Source organism: Mastigoproctus giganteus, chromosome 10 (assembly GCF_048544385.1).
Source record: "Mastigoproctus giganteus isolate SK-2022 chromosome 10, ASM4854438v1, whole genome shotgun sequence".
NCBI classification, from domain to species: Eukaryota; Metazoa; Arthropoda; class Arachnida; order Uropygi; family Thelyphonidae; genus Mastigoproctus; species Mastigoproctus giganteus.
In genome coordinates, this window is record NC_143584.1 from 215,614,813 (window position 1) to 215,632,227 (window position 17,415).

The following is a 17,415-nucleotide window of genomic DNA, read 5'->3' on the forward strand; positions in this document are numbered from 1 at the left end:
ATGGTCCATTTCCCTCAACGTGAATTGTTTAGGAGGCTTCTATCCTGCAGTGGGTTGATAATGGCTGCAGTATACCATTTTTTTTTTTTTATCTCATATAAAATGAAAAGTAAAGTTGGAGATACAATTTTCTTAATCACTTGTAAATTTTTCTTAGAAGGGCAAAAATGAGTGCACCCTAGAAATGACAGTGGTCTAGTGAGCTTAAAAATAAATTCCTATTCTCAACAATTCAAGATGTCAGAAACTTGTTTTTGAAGTGAGTGTATCTTCCTAAATTTTCAGATATTAAACTAGCTCTTCTCTGCCAGTCCATTCTGAAGAAATCAGTCGACTTCTTGAACCCCAAAATTTGTTATTTCCTTACTTTCAGAAGTTTAAGTGAACTTGAACAAGCACACTTGGAGTGACAATAATGTGGGTAACTAGACATTAATATCACAGTAGACATGTTGATAAAAATGCAGAAGATGCAGATATTATTTCAAAAAAAAACCAGCTCAGCCATTTGTACCCTCCAAGAATTTGTCCAGTTTTAGGCCCCCTCGTGTGTAGTCTCAGCAAGAGGAAGAAAACCGTTAACATTCAATCTATTCAAGGCTTTAAACACCTCAATCAGATCTCCCTGCAGGCACCTAGTCTTGAGACACTGAAATTTGCAGAATTGAAGCCATTCTAGGCACCTGTTTCAGCAGATCTACATCTTTAAGTAGGTGGAGCTTCTGATCTGGTACAGTATTTTTAAAATTAGTTATTCAGTGTTAAAGATTCAAAGGGAACGCACTATAACCCAGTATAATATCACTTTCCTCTTCTACATTAAAGCTACACAAGTGTACAGATTAGTAGTGTCAATTCTCATACTTGCAAACTCTGTTCTATTGCTTTGCTAGTTTTTTCTCACTAAAAATTGTAATTAATTAAAAATTTTTTTAAATGGAAACATTTAAAACATTAAATACAAAACAGGTGGATATATCGGATGTGTTAGGGTAATTAAGAATAAGAACAGGTGCATGTATAACCAATGCTAGAATTATAGTAAATAAATTTGAAGTGTTGGTCAAGAGTCACAGACATTCTCTCAGATATGCCAGACAAGCTGTACTTGCTACCTGGGAGTCTAAAACGCTGATGGAACTGATATTCGGGTGACACTCAAGTCAAGTGGACCCAATTTCGGCGAAGTCTGGACGGTCTGTGACAGCCAAATCCTCTGCTTGCACCTTCACGATGGTGGCACTGTTAGTAATCCTGGGTATAACCTCCATGCACAAGTACATGGTGGGTGACCACCCAGGTGTGAACCAACGTAAGCAGGGGTCGAGGTGTGGCGCCCACACCACATGGAGGAACGCCGCCCCTCTATGTTACCAGGCAGTACTAGGTGGAAGATGACTCTCATCAACCGGTGAAATACCACCACTTTGCTTATTGGAGGCTTGAAGTGGTGGAACCCATGTTTAGTCTCTAGAGCCAAGTTCCGGTCAACCCTTCCCTATCTCTTCCATCATGCAGTATGATTGATGACTTTTGAGGTTATGATGAACGCCGTGGCGAGATCCAATATTCCTTACATTTCGAGGGTACAGCTCTAAAACGGTTTTCGCAGGCCGGCCGCTAGTTAGTACACCGGACCGGACCTATTGGTAACTCTCTAGGAGGCTTCCGGATCAGCTAGTGTATAATCTTGCTACCTCTACTCTGCCAGATAGTGACTGGAGGGAGTCCGAGTAGTGTGTATGCGGGGAGCATTGTCGAGGCCACGTTATGTCAAGGATCTGGGTATATTCTTACCACATGTATGCCATATCCAAAAATTTCATTACTTCATACAGCATGTCCCACCCACTTTTTCTTACTATTGAATACACCATGAATTGTCAAACTAATAGAGCAAGCTTATCTGCGAAAAGATCTAAACCTCCCAAGGACTTCCTAATTCATTTCACAAATATACGTGGTCTCAATTCTAATCTCAACGATGTCCATTTCCACTTGCAGTCTGCCAAACCTCATGTACCTTTTCTGACAGAATCTCAGTTATCGGTTGATTCAACTACTGCTCATCTCAGATGCCCAAATTATTCGCTGTATGATTCCTTTCGCCTCAAAGGTGGTACTTGTGCATATGTTCGTTCTGATATTCCCTGTCAGAGACTTGGCAATTTGGAATCTCCTCTCTTTGATCTTCTCTGGCTTAAAATCTCTCTACCTCATTGTGTCAAATTCATCTGTTGTCTCTACCGTTCTCCCAACTCGACTAATCACTTGGAGCTCTTTGACTTCCTCTCGTTGCAACTTGACTTTCTCCAGTCCAACTCTCCTAACAGTGAGGTAATTTTCCTTGGTGATTTTAATGTTCACAACCCCAGCTGGCTTCCGTTTTCTAGTCACACCGACCCAGCAGGTCAAGATGCTGAGGCTTTTGCAATTACTAATGACCTAGCACAGATTGTTCATTTACCTACAAGAATACCGGACAATCCTAATCATACAGCCAATACGCTTGATCTTTTTCTCACAAACAACCCTTCTAAGTACACGGTCGAAGTGAGAGCTCCTTTAGGCACTTCAGATCACAACTTGGTGATTGTCTCTTCTCCAATGGAACCTTTATCTCATGGCTATTCCCAACCTCATGTTGTTTGGCATTACAAGAATGCAAAATGGGATGACCTGCAAGACTTTTTTTCTTCTTTTCCTTGGTCAGATTACTGTTTCAAAACTTCTGATGTCAATGTTTGCTCAGATCGTGTCAGTGAAATTATTCTTGCAGGAATGGAATCCTTTATCCCACACTCCACTTTAAAATCTCGTCCTTTATCTAAACCTTGGTTTTCCAATAAATGTGCTAAGGCTGTCCAAGAGAAGAATGTTGCATATCGTAATTGGCTTGTTTCTAATTCTTCAGTTTCATTTTCTGCCTACACCAAAGCTCGCAACAATTGTAAAGCAGTTATTAATCAGTCCAAACTAGAGTTTGAACAGGCTAAGAGTAGAAAACTTGCTTCTTGCCCTAATGGTAGCCGAGCATTCTGGTCTCTTGCCAAAGCTATTGGCCGCAACTTTTGCCCATCTCTGCTCCCACCTCTGTCCAAACCAGATGGTTCTGTTGTCACTTCAGCCAAGGATAAAGCTGACCTGCTAGCATCCCATTTTTCTTCCAGCTCATGTATTTATGATCTTGGTAAAACACCTCCCACCATTCCCAACACACTCCATTCAATGCCTCCTGTGGTCTTCCGTCAAAAGGATATCAGAAGGATTTTGATGAATCTCGATGCTAAGAAAGCTCCAGGTCCTGATGGTATTTCTCCACTTGTTCTCAAAACCTGTGCTCCTGAACTTACTCCTATTCTTTGCCGACTTTTTTCACTTTCTTATTCTAAAGGTGTGTTTTTCCTTCTGCTTGGAAATTTGCTCATATCCAGCCAGTTCCTAAAAAGGGTGACAAATCCCTCCCATCCAATTATCGTCCCATTGCAATTACTTCTACTCTTTCTAAAGTAATGGAGAAATCAATTAACCGCCAACTCTTAAACTACCTAGAAACCTTCGTCTGATCAACGATCACCAGTATGGATTCCGTCAGTGTCGATCCACTGGTGATATTCTGGCTTATGTTACCCATTTATGGACTAATTCAATGGAATGGTTCGGTGAAACACAAGTAGTTGCTCTTGACATCTCAAAGGCTTTTGATCGTGTTTGGCATAAAGGTCTTCTAAACAAGCTTCCATCTTATGGTTTGCCAACTGTTTTTAGTAATTGGTTATCCAGTTTTCTCTCTGATCGCTCACTGAGGGTGATGGTTGATGGCTCTCTGTCTTCTAACTTCTCCACTAATGCCGGTGTCCCTCAAGGTTCAGTTCTTTCCCCCACTCTTTTCCTCTTGTATATCAATGACCTTCTTCCATTGACTGGAAATCCTATCCATAGTTTTGCCGATGATAGCACATTGCATTCAACTTTCCATTTTGAGAAACCTTGTCCTGCTCAATCAGCTTCAACTTCTCGAAAATCTGCTACCAATTCCTTAAATGCCGATCTTCAGGTAATTCTCCAGTGAGGCAAAGACAACTTAGTTGATTTCAACCCTTCTAAAACTCAGTCTTGTCTTATATCTCGCAAAAAGGATTCTTCTGCTCCTATGCTTATCTTTAGTGACACTCCAATTTCTAGGCAAAAGGATATATCTCTTTTGGGGATTACCCTGACTTCAAATCTCTCTTGGCACAGGCACATTACAAATATTGCTTCCTCTGCATCTAAAAAACTTGGTTTTCTCTTTCGCTCTCGGCGTTACTTTTCTTCCAAACAGCTGCTCACTCTGTATAAATCGCAAATCCGCCCTGCCATGGAATATTGTTCCCACATCTGGGGTGGTTCTCCCAAAACCTCTCTCAGGCTTCTTGATTCCATTCAGAAGAGGGCAGTTAGGTTAATTAATGATTCATCTCTAACAGAGTCTCTCCACTCGCTGTCTCATAGACGCACTGTTTCTGCTGCATGCCTCTTCTACAGATACTTCCATGGGCGCTGTTCTTCTGAATTAGCGTCTATAATTCCCGCTCTCTCTTTCAAAACAGTCCGAACACGTGCCGCCACCAGCCAACATCCATTTACCGTCCAACTTCAAACCCACAGAACCAACTTTTCATCTTCCTCATTTATTCATTCAACTGCCATTTTCTGGAACAACCTTCCTTCATACGTATTTCCTGAAAATTACAATCTACAGAAGTTCAAGTCCAATGTCAACAAATATCTTCTTTCGTCTTCTCAGTCTCCAACCCAAGCACGGTACTAAGTACTATAGGTTCTAATACCTCTCGTGTTTGGGGTTCACATAAAAAAAAAAAAAAAAAAAAAGATATTGTTGGGATATCAGAGACGTTGTGTCACACAGATATTAGGAATGCAGAATTGAAATTTGGGGAGTACAATGTGCACAGATAGGATAGGAAGGGAGGAGGGGTTATGCTGTTAATTAAGAAAAACAAACTCAAAAGAAGTGCATCCAGTTGATATAGATGGACAGTGCACTTTTGAATCAGTTTGGTGTGACATAAGCACTGCGAAAGCAAAAATAAGAGTAGGAGTGTGATATAGGCCTAATGACTCGAATGTCTTATAATGGAGGATTTTAACTTCCCATACTGGAATTTGTGGACTGGTCACTCGCACACTAGTAAGACTTTTGTGGATTTATTGGATGATTGTTTTCTGCAGCAGCATGTTTGAGATGCAACCAGGGAGAGTAATATAATACTCTTTATCTGGTTATCAGCAGTGATCATTTGTGTATTAGAATTTGCAGATAAAGGAGCCACTAGGTGGCAGTGACCACGGTGTACTGATGTGGAATTCACTTAAAGATATAATTACCATCAGGGGTAAAGGAAGGGGTTTTTGCTTCCATAAAGTTGACTACAGTGGTCTCAGACAGTTTTTAAATTCTGTACAGTGGTACCAACTGATGATGATGTTACCAACAGCGAATTCTAACTGGGAAACATTCAAGGAATTAATCGTGGAAGCTACTAAACATTTCACGCCTATTAAGAAATATTGTTCAAGGTTTAGGCCTAGTGGCAGAGAAGAAAAATGGTGGGATTCATATAAATTATCAGGCGACACAGAAGCCTAGGGCAGATATAAGCTAGTCTGTAATCAAGTCACAAAGGAGGTTAGGCAGGCGAACGCAGATTGCGATAAATCTTTGGCAAAGGACACTAAGAAAAACAGCAAGGATTTCTTTACTTACATAATCTCTAAAAGGAAGGGGATGAATCAGATTGGGCCACTTGAGATTGATGTTTCAACTGTTGATGATCCTGCTCAGATTGCAAACAAACTTGCATGAGTATTTTGCATCTACATTCACACATGAAGAGTTATTCAGCGATGGGAATGCCAGAGGTGTATTCAATTTTGGCAGTAAGCTAGATAAGCTTGTCCCTCTGTACAAGGCAATGGTCAGGCCACACCTTGAGTACTGCATACAGGTCTGGAAGCCTCATTTTAGGAAGGATGTCGATTTGCTTGAGTGTGTATAGAGAAGAGCAACAAGATTCAAATTGAGGAAAGACAGCTGTAGAATAGATGTGCGGAAATTTGCCTTTAGCAAGTGGGTGGTTAAGTGCTGGAAAAAACTTCCATCAGTCATTGTGGAAGTTGATAGGTTAAATAAATTTAAGGAGGAACTGGACAAACAATTAGAGGGAATGGTTGTGTGAATTTTTTTTTTTTTTGGCTGATGCTACATAAGCTCATACGCTTGCTTTCTTGCATCACATGCCACGATTACTATTACTATGTTATTAATTTTCTTTTGTTTGGTTGTGAATGGCATCCCATCATTTCTCATCTTACAATAATTATTAAGAAAAATGTTTGCACAAGTCCATACAATTTTTTGTCATGATTCCTGAGAGATATGTGGATTACAAATATTTTCTATCTGAAATGTCTCACTGGAAAAAATAATATTAACCATCAGTTTCCAAGCTAGAAATCTATAAATTTTCACATTGAAAAATGTTCTGATTCTGCTCACCCAGCAATAAAAGTATGAGATACAACTGAAACAGACAGTTACTGAGAGTATTTTAAAACTCCCCTACTACTCTTCGGATTAAACTACCGTCCAAAGAAGTAACCATCTCTTTGTACTGCACCAAGAATTCTTTAGGGTTATCACATTGTAGCATCTTTAAAAGTGAATAACAGTATCCAGCAGGTATTTGATTGCTGGAACAGACTTCCATCTGTTGTTGTTGTGGAAGTTGATAGCTTAAATAAATTTAAGGCTGAACAAGACAAACATTTGGATTGACCAGATGGATGAAATGGAAAGGGAATTTTATTTATTTTTTTTGGCCAATGCTGTATAAGCTTGCATTCTTGCATCATATGCCTCAACTAATGCATGTTAAAATAGATAGATCTGGGAACACATTACGATTACCTTCATCAGTTGAAATACAAAGAAGAAAAAATATTAATTGTATCATCATTCTTTACAATTTTGTTATCATCTGTGTCAAGATCATGAATGGTAAGTTTCTTTGCAACGGATATTAATGGAACTTGCAATAATGTTGCAATAATAACATTTAGACAAGACTTCAGTTATAGCTCAGACACAGCATGGTTTTGTTAAGGGGAAGTCTTGCCTGACCAACTTGATTGGATACTATGATGCAGTCACAAAAGAACTGGATGCAGGGAATAACTTTGATATTATATACTTGGATCTTAGAAAGGCTTTTGATACTGTTGCACATGGAAGACTGCTACACAAATTGGAGCAGTGTGACATTGGAGGCAAATTGCTGCTATGGATAAAGGGGTGGTTGAGGGGGAGAAGACAGAGAGTGGTAATCAATGGACACTGCTCATCGTGGACTGATGTTATTAGTGGAGTCCCTCAGGGCTCAGTGTTGGGTCCATTATTGTTTTCTGTATTTATAAATGATATTGATGATGGTATATCGGGATTAATGTCCAAGTTTGCAGACGATACAAAGGTTGGCAGGGTTGTCAAGGACACTACTGACACTATGCTTCTGCAACAGGATCTGGAAAGGTTGAGCAGATGGGCTGAGAGGTGGCAAATGAAGTTTAACATTGACAAATGTAAAGTACTACACATGGGAAACAGCAACCCCAGAGCAACGTATCAACTCTATGGTACAACACTGACAGTGGTAGAGAATGAAAGGGACTTGGGGGTGGTTGTGCAGGCAGATATGAAGTTCTCTGAGCAGTGCAGACGGGCTGCAAGAGTAGCTCATGGAGTATTGTCAATGATATACAGGAATTTTTCCAGCAGGGATAAGGAGGTGATTATTCCATTGTATAAGGCGATGGTCAGGCCACACCTAGAGTACTGTATACAGGTCTGGAGGCCTCATTTCAAGAAGGATGTAGAGCTGCTGGAACGAGTACAGAGAAGGGCAACAAGATTAGTGAATGGAACAAAGGGGTGCTCTTACGAAGAAAGGCTTAAGTTTTGCAAATTACAGTGTCTGGAGACTAGGCACCAGCGAGGTGATCTGATAGAGGTGAATAGAGCCTTGAATGGTTTAAGCATGCTCAATGCTGATGGGATTCTTCCTCTAGCTCAGAATAATCACCTGAGAGGGCATAAATTCAAATTGAGGAAAGACAGATGTAGGATAGACGTGCGGAAATTTGCCTTTAGCCAGCGGGTGGTTGGTTGGTGGAACAGACTTCCATCCCTTGTGGTGGAGGTTGATAGCCTAAATAAGTTTAAGGCTCAGCTGGACAGGTATTTTGAACGAACAGAGGGGTGAAGTGGAAGTGGTTTTTTTTTTTTTTTTTTGGCTGATGCTGCATAAGCTTGCTTTCTTGCATCAAATGCCTCTACTAATGCTAATGTTAACAACTGTATTTTTTGTTATTTGTCTGATGGAAATAACTGATTTAAAAACATCTGATTGACAAACCTTGCTTCCAAAACCTGTTTGAAATTGAGGCCAACAATTAAGCCATATGCAGCCCTGAAACATGGTATTCTATTAATTCTATATTTCTCAATGATATTGATGGTCTCAATGTATATCAGGCTTAATGTTCAAGTTTGCAGACTATATGAAGGTTGGCAGGGTTGTTAATGACAGTATGCTACTGCAACAGTATCTAGAAAATTTGAGCAGATGAGCTGTGAGATGGCAACCGAAGTTTAACATTGACAAATGCAAAGTACTGCATATGGGTAGCAGTAACCCCAGAGTAACATACCAAAATAAATTAGTAACAAAACTTAGTAAGTAAAACAAAATTAGCAAACTTGAACAAATCATTAGTGAAGGTTTACACCCTCACTAATGCAATACTACACGTAGGGTAGTGGGGAAAGAAAACTACCTGGGGTAATTGTGCTGTCATATATGAAATTTTCTGAGCAGTGCAGACAGGCTGTCAGAGCAGCTCATTAGGTCTTGTCAATGATATACAGGAATTCTGCAAGCAGGGAAAAGGAGGTGATTATCCTTTGTATAAGGCAATAGTGGGGCCACACCTTGAATGCTGCATACAGGTCTGGAGGCCTCATTTAAGGAAGGATGAAGGGTTGCTAGAACAAGTACAGAGAAGGTCAACAAGATTGGTGAGGTGGAAAAAGGGGTGCTTCTACCAAGAAAGTTTCAAGTTCTGCAAATTGCAGAATCTGGAGACTAGGTACCTGCAAGGTGATCTGATTGAGATGTATAAGGCTTTGAATGGTTTCAGCAAGCTCAATTCTAATGGGAGTCTTCCTCTTGCTTAGATTTCAAGGTTGAGGGGGTATAAACTGAAATTGAGTAGTTGATTCCTGGTATAAACTTCCATCTGTTATAGTGAAAGTTGACAGCTAAATAAATTCAAGAAAGAAATGGACAAACGTTTGGAGCAAATGGATGGTGAAATGTTTTTTTTTTTTTTTTTTTTTGGCTGATGCTGTATAAGCTTGCCTTCTTGCATCATATGCCTCTACTAATGCTAAAAAGACCTGTTTTTTCCAGTCTCTGTACAATATATTGAAATAACTTTTCTACCATCATTTTGTAGGCTACTACAATGCACATTACATCCTTAAACATGCTGTTTTTGTAATTTATTTTTTATTTTTTTTATTTCATGCTGCTTATATTTTAATACGTAACCCCCCCAATAAACACAAAAACTTTCAATTCACTATTCATGTGGCACCTTTTGAATGAATATTGAAAGAAAAATTACATGCAAATCTTCTACCAAAATATCCCATTGTTTGTTGGTACCAGTTTGCGAAATTTAAATCAAAATTTTTGAAAGAGTATTTTTGTTCACATATATATTTTTTTTTTACCAAGCTGTCTTCAATGCATTTTCTCAAGCACTTCTCTAATGGCGGTGTTCTAGAACCTAAAGATTATTTTTCTGCTGATATTGTGGATAATTGTTAAAGATAATGGAAACTGCATCTTGTAGAAGCCTAGGATTTCTGAAAAGGAGCTGAACACCATCTCTCCCGTTTTTTCATCTATCATATTTGTTTCCCATTACACATCAGTTTCTTGAAAATGCAATGACAAACATCAGCCAAAACTTAAACATTACTAAGTTTTAAAATTTATAAAAATTAATACTAATATGGCTGATATTAATTAATACTAATGGCTGATGCTGTATCAGCTTACTGTCTTGCATCATCTGCTAGATAGTATTAATATTAAATTGTAGGCTGTTTAGTCATGCAGTTTTTTTTTTTTTTTACAGCAGCATATTAAAGAGGCAAACAAGAGGAAGCAATACACATGATCTGATTATGAGCAGTGGCTCTTTATGCATGAAGAATCTCTTCATAAAGAATCCAACTGCAAATTCTAAATGGGAAGAATTCAGTGAGGTAATCATAAAAACTACTAAGCTTTTTATACTATTTATTGAGATACTACTCTGAATTATCAGAGGAGACATAAACCTACAGTGAGTATAGATCTTTGAAGGGTTTAAGAAATGGGAGTGGACTAACATTGAAACTGCCAAGAAATAACTCTGAATACCCCTGAAACTGACGTAACGTGACAGGAAAGCCTGCAAAGGATCATTCACTCAGAAGGCTGGATGACTTTGGCACGGCATGAGCAGGGCCCCAATGAGACAAATATCAGCACCAGAACAGTATGCTGCATGATATGGGCTATCACGGTCTTTCAACAATGCACAAGTTACTAATCACCCTCACTAATGCCATCTTGTTTGTTGTGAAGCCTATTGCTATTGGACAGTAGACCGATGGAAAGCTGTGCTTTGGAGTGATGACTCACAGTACATGCCTAGATGTGTCGTAGATATCCAGATAAAACTACCTGCTGGACTGTAACATACTAACAATGAAGTTTGGATGAGGCAGTTTAATGGCCTGGGGTTATTTCATAGTTTGGCCTGTTGTTTTGACAAAACCATGAATGCTGAGGTCTATCAACACATCCTAAACAATGTGTTACGTATGTTGTGGCAGGACCATATTTGTATCAGGACAATACTCCATGTCATACAGCTTGCTTTGTGATGGATTGGGTTGAGAATATGAGCATCAAAAAGTTGGATTGACAAGGCCAGAGCCATGACTTTAATCCTTTAATCAATATCTAGGATGAACTAGATTGTTGACTGTTTGTGAAGAGAGACTGCCCAAAAGAGAGAGCAGAACTGGTTGCTGCTTTAAAGGCTGAATGGCAGAAAATATGAGAGGACATTTACATAAACTGGCAGAGAGTGTTCCATGAAGACTAGCAGCCAAAATAAAAGCTAAAGGTTTCACCATAGGTTATTAGTTATCCTGCAAATAAAGTATTTGTATATATGAGTAGTTCAAATATTGATGGTAGGACAGAGCACACTAATGTTGCAGTTAATAACATAATTTAAAAACAGCATATTTTAAAACTTAAAAGATTGAGATATCATATCATGGTAAGGACGACCAAGAGCAATGACTGCAATCATAAATGTTGATGAAACATCATATGTGAAAGAAATCAGTAAAGAAACGTAGCAGCTATAATATTGCTGCTTATAAGTGCAGAAAATTAAAACTGAACAAATAACATTATTGGAATAGGTAAAATTAGCTTCTCATTACTTTAGTTTTTAGATCTTTACTTGCTTTTCTGAATTGACCAGTATCATCACGTGTATTTTATTGTTTTTATACTTTTTCCTCCCTTTAACTAAACTTTTATACTTTTTTCCTCCTTTAACTACAGGTCAGTTACAATGACCTGTAACTAAACCAGTGATTGAGAAAGCAATCACAGGTTGGGTTGATGCACAAGCAATAGTAGGAATTTGTGACACCAAGCTGTAGGATTATGAATTTATTCATTAGAAAGCTTCAATCACATTTCTGCAGGCGAGTGTACAAAACAAATCATAGTACAGCCACTCCCCGGCTTACATAATACTTGACTTACAGAAATTCAACTTTACAACAGTTTTTGTCGGCTGGGTCAAACTTAAAAAAAAAATTGTCGAAACATATTTTGCATCCTATAGAAATAAATGGAGGTTTCATGAAAAAATTGTAATGTGCACCCAATAACACATTTTTTTTTTTTTTTGGGTAATTCATTCAAACACCTTGGAAGGTAAAATTTTCGCTGTTTAACTAAGCTATTTATCTCTCTAAAAGGTCATTTTTATAATGGAAATTGCACTACACTTTCATTGTTATCATGTCTTCCGTTATAAGAATCAATTTTGAACACCTTTGTGATATTTTTCTAAAACATTTCTGTAGGTCATTACCATAAAAACAATTTGCGCTTTCTGGTTTATTGAGCTTTTCTGTTAGTGCAATCTATTATAAATGGGTAGTAAACTCGATCTTATTGCATTTGCATAATACTGATAACTGGAATTCTGTGGGTTTTTACATTACAGTATTATGGTGAAATGAGTTCCCCCTTCACTGAAATCTTTAATCATATAAAAAACAAATAAATTTTCAGAATCTTCTCTTCATTCTTATTTACTTATTACAGTGGTGAAGGGAAAGGGACCAACGTAAATTGGAAGTGCCTGCAGTGCTAGGAAATGAAGATGATTAATTAAGAAGTACAAAGCAGGACAAAGTTTGCCATCTATTGCACTGAATTAGGTCTCGCTGCTTCAACATTGAATACTATTTTAAGGGACAGTGCATGTATAAAAGAACATGTTAAAGGATCACCACATTCAAGATTAATAGTGATCAAAAAACAGCATTCAAGTGCTATTATTGAAGATGGAAAAGCTATTATTAATATGAATGGAAAATCAGATTCAGAAGCAAGTGTCCCTGAGTCCAATGGTCATTCAAGCAAAAGCAAGAAGTATTTATGAAAATATTACGGATAAGTACAGTGAACCCTAAGCCAAGTTCTTGGTAAGCAATGAGTGGTTTAATTGGTTCAAGCATCAAGCTGGTCTCCAAAACATTTAAGTATACGGTGAAGTCGTCAGTGCCAATCTGCAGCAGCAGATAAATTTTGTGATGTGTTTGGAAAGACCCCTTCTAAATGTCCACAGCCCTCAACTTCCACAGCGGCATGCTTATCAGCTAGAGAGTTAATTCTGGCAACAATGGCTGATATTATGCCTGTCCTCTCTTTTTATAATTTTAAAATTTTTGTAAACTTTTTTAATTTTTCCTGTGCACGAGATAAAAAAATGTAACAAATAATTCTATTTACACGTTCATCGAACATTTCTTCTTTGCTTCAATCAAATTTGTGAGTGCGGCATAAGCATTTAGGGAAATTCCGACTTGCGTAGAATTCTGCGGAATGCAACCCTTACATAAGTCAGGGAGTGGCTGTACTTGTGAAATGCCAGCTACCATTTATTAAATATTGCCTTTCGTACATTAAATATTGACTTAGTACATGTACGAGAGCGTTAACATACTTTACCTCATAACTTCATGCAATTCAGAAATTAGCCAAGTTAAACTTCAGCAGGAGAAGAATACCCATGGATCTGTGCGACTGCAAATGGCCGGAACTATGAAGATTTGCAACTTGTTGTTATTGAATCACTTTTTCTTTTTTTTTAAAAAGAAAAAAAAAACTGATAAAAAAAAAAATTGATTAAATTTTATTAATTCTTAAAAATTGATAATTATGAATAAAAATATATACTGTTTGTATAAGAAACTGCAGAATTTAGATCCAAAAATTGATAAACGCCGAATATTTTGAATGAGAGAGAATGCCAGCTTATTATTCAGGGAAAGCATGTGGTTACATGTGACCTTAACTTTCTGTCTGCACATTAAAACTTCCACTTTAAAGGGAAATATTCAGACTGAATACAGAAATAAATTCATGTAAAACAAAAAAAGAAAAATAATTTAGTGTGTTATCTGTCTAGTGCAGGGGTCAGAAACCTGTGGCTCTTTGAGCATGTAACTGCAGCTCTAACTTTTAGCTCACATGAAGCACAATTTGAAATGAAGTTAAGAGGACTTAAAGATAAGGACATGGAGTGCAAGACTATAATGCCTTAAAACTGAAATTGTGGATTTGGAGAGGCAAAAGGCTGCTCTTGCAATTCTACACAAATGCACGGCAATAGACGAGTTGAAAAAGCAAGAGCAAATTGTGTGCAATGCGTGTAGTAACTTACCGGATACATATATAAATTTGAAAATATTTGCATTTGAACTCTTCTCAGTTTTTGGTTCAACAAATATCTGCAGGCAAATATTTTCGAACATGAACTATATTAAAAGTAAAACAGAAACCGTCCGAACAGTGAGAGTCTCTCAGCATGTTTAAAGATGAAAATTACAGCATACTCGCCTGATGTTGAGAGACTCGCTCAAGAAGTTCAGGAGGAAAAGTCACATTAATTTGTACCTAATTGGATGTTTGTTTTGTTTTTTCAGTATTAATAAATAATATTTAAAAAAATATATTTTTTTAATAAAACACCTTCCCACTATTCCATTTCTTCCATTCCAAAACTACCCCTCTCTTCTCCCAGCTTGAGCTGTGAGGTGTGGCTCTTCACTCAAAAAACGGTTGCCGCACCTGGTCTAGTGCATTTAAGTCTAATATGTATCAGCGAGAATGGCCCATCAGGCAAAAGGAACAATAAAGCCTAAACTATCTTGTAAAATGTGTGCATCTTAAGTTAAATCACAAGAGCATTACAGTCTACAAAACATGGATGGAAGGTATGTACAATGCAAATAGTGACACGCTATGTCTTGCTTGGAGCCTTATTATCCAAAAACCTTAGATATTAAATCCTTTCTGGTTTAATATCTAAGGTTTTGTTGATACTAAGGTGGGTATAATGATTAATAACATTAATATGCCATTTCAACAATAAATTTATAAACTAATTAGAAATGCTGAAAAATGAATTGAAGCATGGATATTTGTAAGATTCTGATTTGGGGTGCAGTAATCTCAAACTTTTTTTTTTTTTTTATGTAAACCCCAAACACCAGAGGTGTTAGAACCTATAGTACTTAGTACCGTGCTTGGGTTGGAGGTTGAGAAGACGAAAGAAGATATTTGTTGACATTGGACTTTAACTTCGGTAGACTGTAATTTTCAGGAAATACACATGAAGGAAGGTTGTTCCAGAAAACGGCAGTTGAATGAATAAACGAGGAAGATGAAAAGTTGGTTCTGTGAGTTTGAAGTTGGACAGTAAATGGATGTTGGTTGGTGGCGGCACGTGTTTGGACTGTTTTGAAAGAGAGAGCAGGAATTATAGAAGCTAATTCAGAAGAACAGTGCCCAAGTAAGAAGAGGTATCTGAGACGGCGAGTGCAGAGACTCTGTTAGAGATGAGTCATTAATTAACCTAACTGCCCTCTTCTGAATGGAATCAAGAAGCCTGAGAGAGGTTTTGGGGGCACCACCCCAGATGTGGGAACAATATTCCATGGCAGGGCGGATTTGCGATTTATACAGAGTGAGCAGCTGTTTGGAAGAAAAGTAACACCGAGAGCGAAAGAGAAAACCAAGTTTTTTAGATGCAGAAGAAGCAATATTTGTAATGTGCTTGTGCCAAGGGAGATTAGAAGTCAGGGTAATCCCCAAAAGAGATATATCATTTTGCCGAAATCTGAGTGTCACTAAGCATAAGAGCAGAAGAATCATTTTTGCAAGATATAAGACAAGACTGAGTTTTAGAAGGGTTGATCTATTAGTTGAATTATTAGAATCAAAATCTATTATTTAATTTTAATTTAATCTATTATCAAACTAATAAGATTTTGAAAATGTAAGAGAATCAATAATGCAAGCCACTTCAAGGTCATTACATAATCAACCATGAAGCTCTCTCGAGAATACAGGCAGGACAAATGTGGCTATCACATCGCATAAATCAATGGTTTGGCTCCACCTTGAATACTGCAATAAAAATTTGGAAATTATTTTTTTTTTTTTAGGAAACGGATCTGTTTGTAAGAATAAGAGAAGTGAAACAAGATTAATCAGGAGCACAAATGGGTTTTCTTGCCATGATAGAATGGTTGTATAAATTGCAACATCTCGACACTAGGCATCTACGAGGAGACCTGACTGAAGTGTTTAAGGATTTAAACAATCTCTCTCTCTTTTGCATTCTAAAAACTTAATTTCATTTGTTTACTAACTAGATATTTGTAGGAAGGGCTTGAATGTGATTTTTTCCCTCCTTTTTTTTTTTTTTTTTCTTGTACATAAATAATATTGCTAAGATCAAGGGAACCAAAACCTTACATATTATACCAGAAATGGTTTAATGTTATCATTACAGTAGTGGTTATTAATAATCACCCTGTTTCTAACTATTGACAAAACTATTATCCACTACACCAAGGTTTCACTGCCCCAATTTATAAATTTTTGAAATGTCAAAAGCTTCATTGAAATTTACACTGGTGTTCAAAGAAAGTGCATTAAAATTGTAATTGTTGCCTAACCCCTAAAATTGTAATTGTCGTCCAAATCATGTAAGTATACGGCAATATTTCTTACAGATTGCATCAGATAAGATTGACATGCATAGGTGATGATGTAATATTCCACTAGCTGTTACTTTCGGCTATATAAGCACACTCTGCAAGGGTTGCAGTCATTCCTTGCTTGTGCCAGGATGGTGAGTTATGTGCAGTTGACGCCACAAAGAAAGAGTGCTCTTATTGATTTAAGTGAGGAAGGATGTTCTTCCCATCATACTGCTTATAGAGTGTTTTTGTAATCATTCGACAGTGAGTAGATTTCTTTCCAAACTCTAAAATACTGGTTCTGCTGATAAGGAAAAATGAACCAGACGTTTTTCATTTTTTATATGACATTAATATATAGTTTGACTATCTCTAACTTACTTTACAATTCGTATTCGTATCACAGAGTAGGTCACCTGCAGTTTATAAAAGGTTCCATAAATGCCAATGGATACCTGGCTATATTGAAAAGAAAATTACTACTAACCATTAGAGAGCATTTCAACCTGCCAAGTAACCGCATCTATTTTAGGATGACTCTGCTCTTTATCTTTGAGTGAAAAGTGTAAGTAAGTAGGCACTTCTGTAGTTACGTTAGCGTCATTTCTGCATTGGAGGTTCAACAGTAATGTGTTTACATTTGTTGCAGGTGAAGAATGGTCCATTACAACTCTTAACTGACCAGGAAAAAGGCGAGAACTGTTGGCATCGGGTGGAATCTGCAGCTGCCAGAAAGAAACCATATTTATAATTTGAATAATGTAAGTAAACGATAATATTTCTTACAGGAACTTTAGAAATAATTACTTCAGAGCAATTACCTTACCTTACCTTACCTCACCTCACCTCACCTCACCTCACCTCACTTCACTTCACTTCACTTCACTTCTCCAAAGTAGTAATCTGCAAAACTTCAGCCTCTTCGA

The 17,415-nt window shown here is 37.5% G+C and overlaps 1 long non-coding RNA gene across 1 annotated transcript in view; it reads left to right on the top strand.

The window, feature by feature from the left end:
* Positions 1-15,994, top strand: part of LOC150079901 (uncharacterized) — a 47,285-nt gene extending 31,291 nt beyond the window's left edge. The window contains exons 3-4 of the long non-coding RNA XR_016547545.1: positions 10,270-10,399; positions 15,950-15,994. This is a non-coding gene — a long non-coding RNA (uncharacterized LOC150079901). The remainder of the gene's footprint in view (positions 1-10,269; positions 10,400-15,949) is intronic.
* Positions 15,995-17,415: the final 1,421 nt, after the last annotated feature.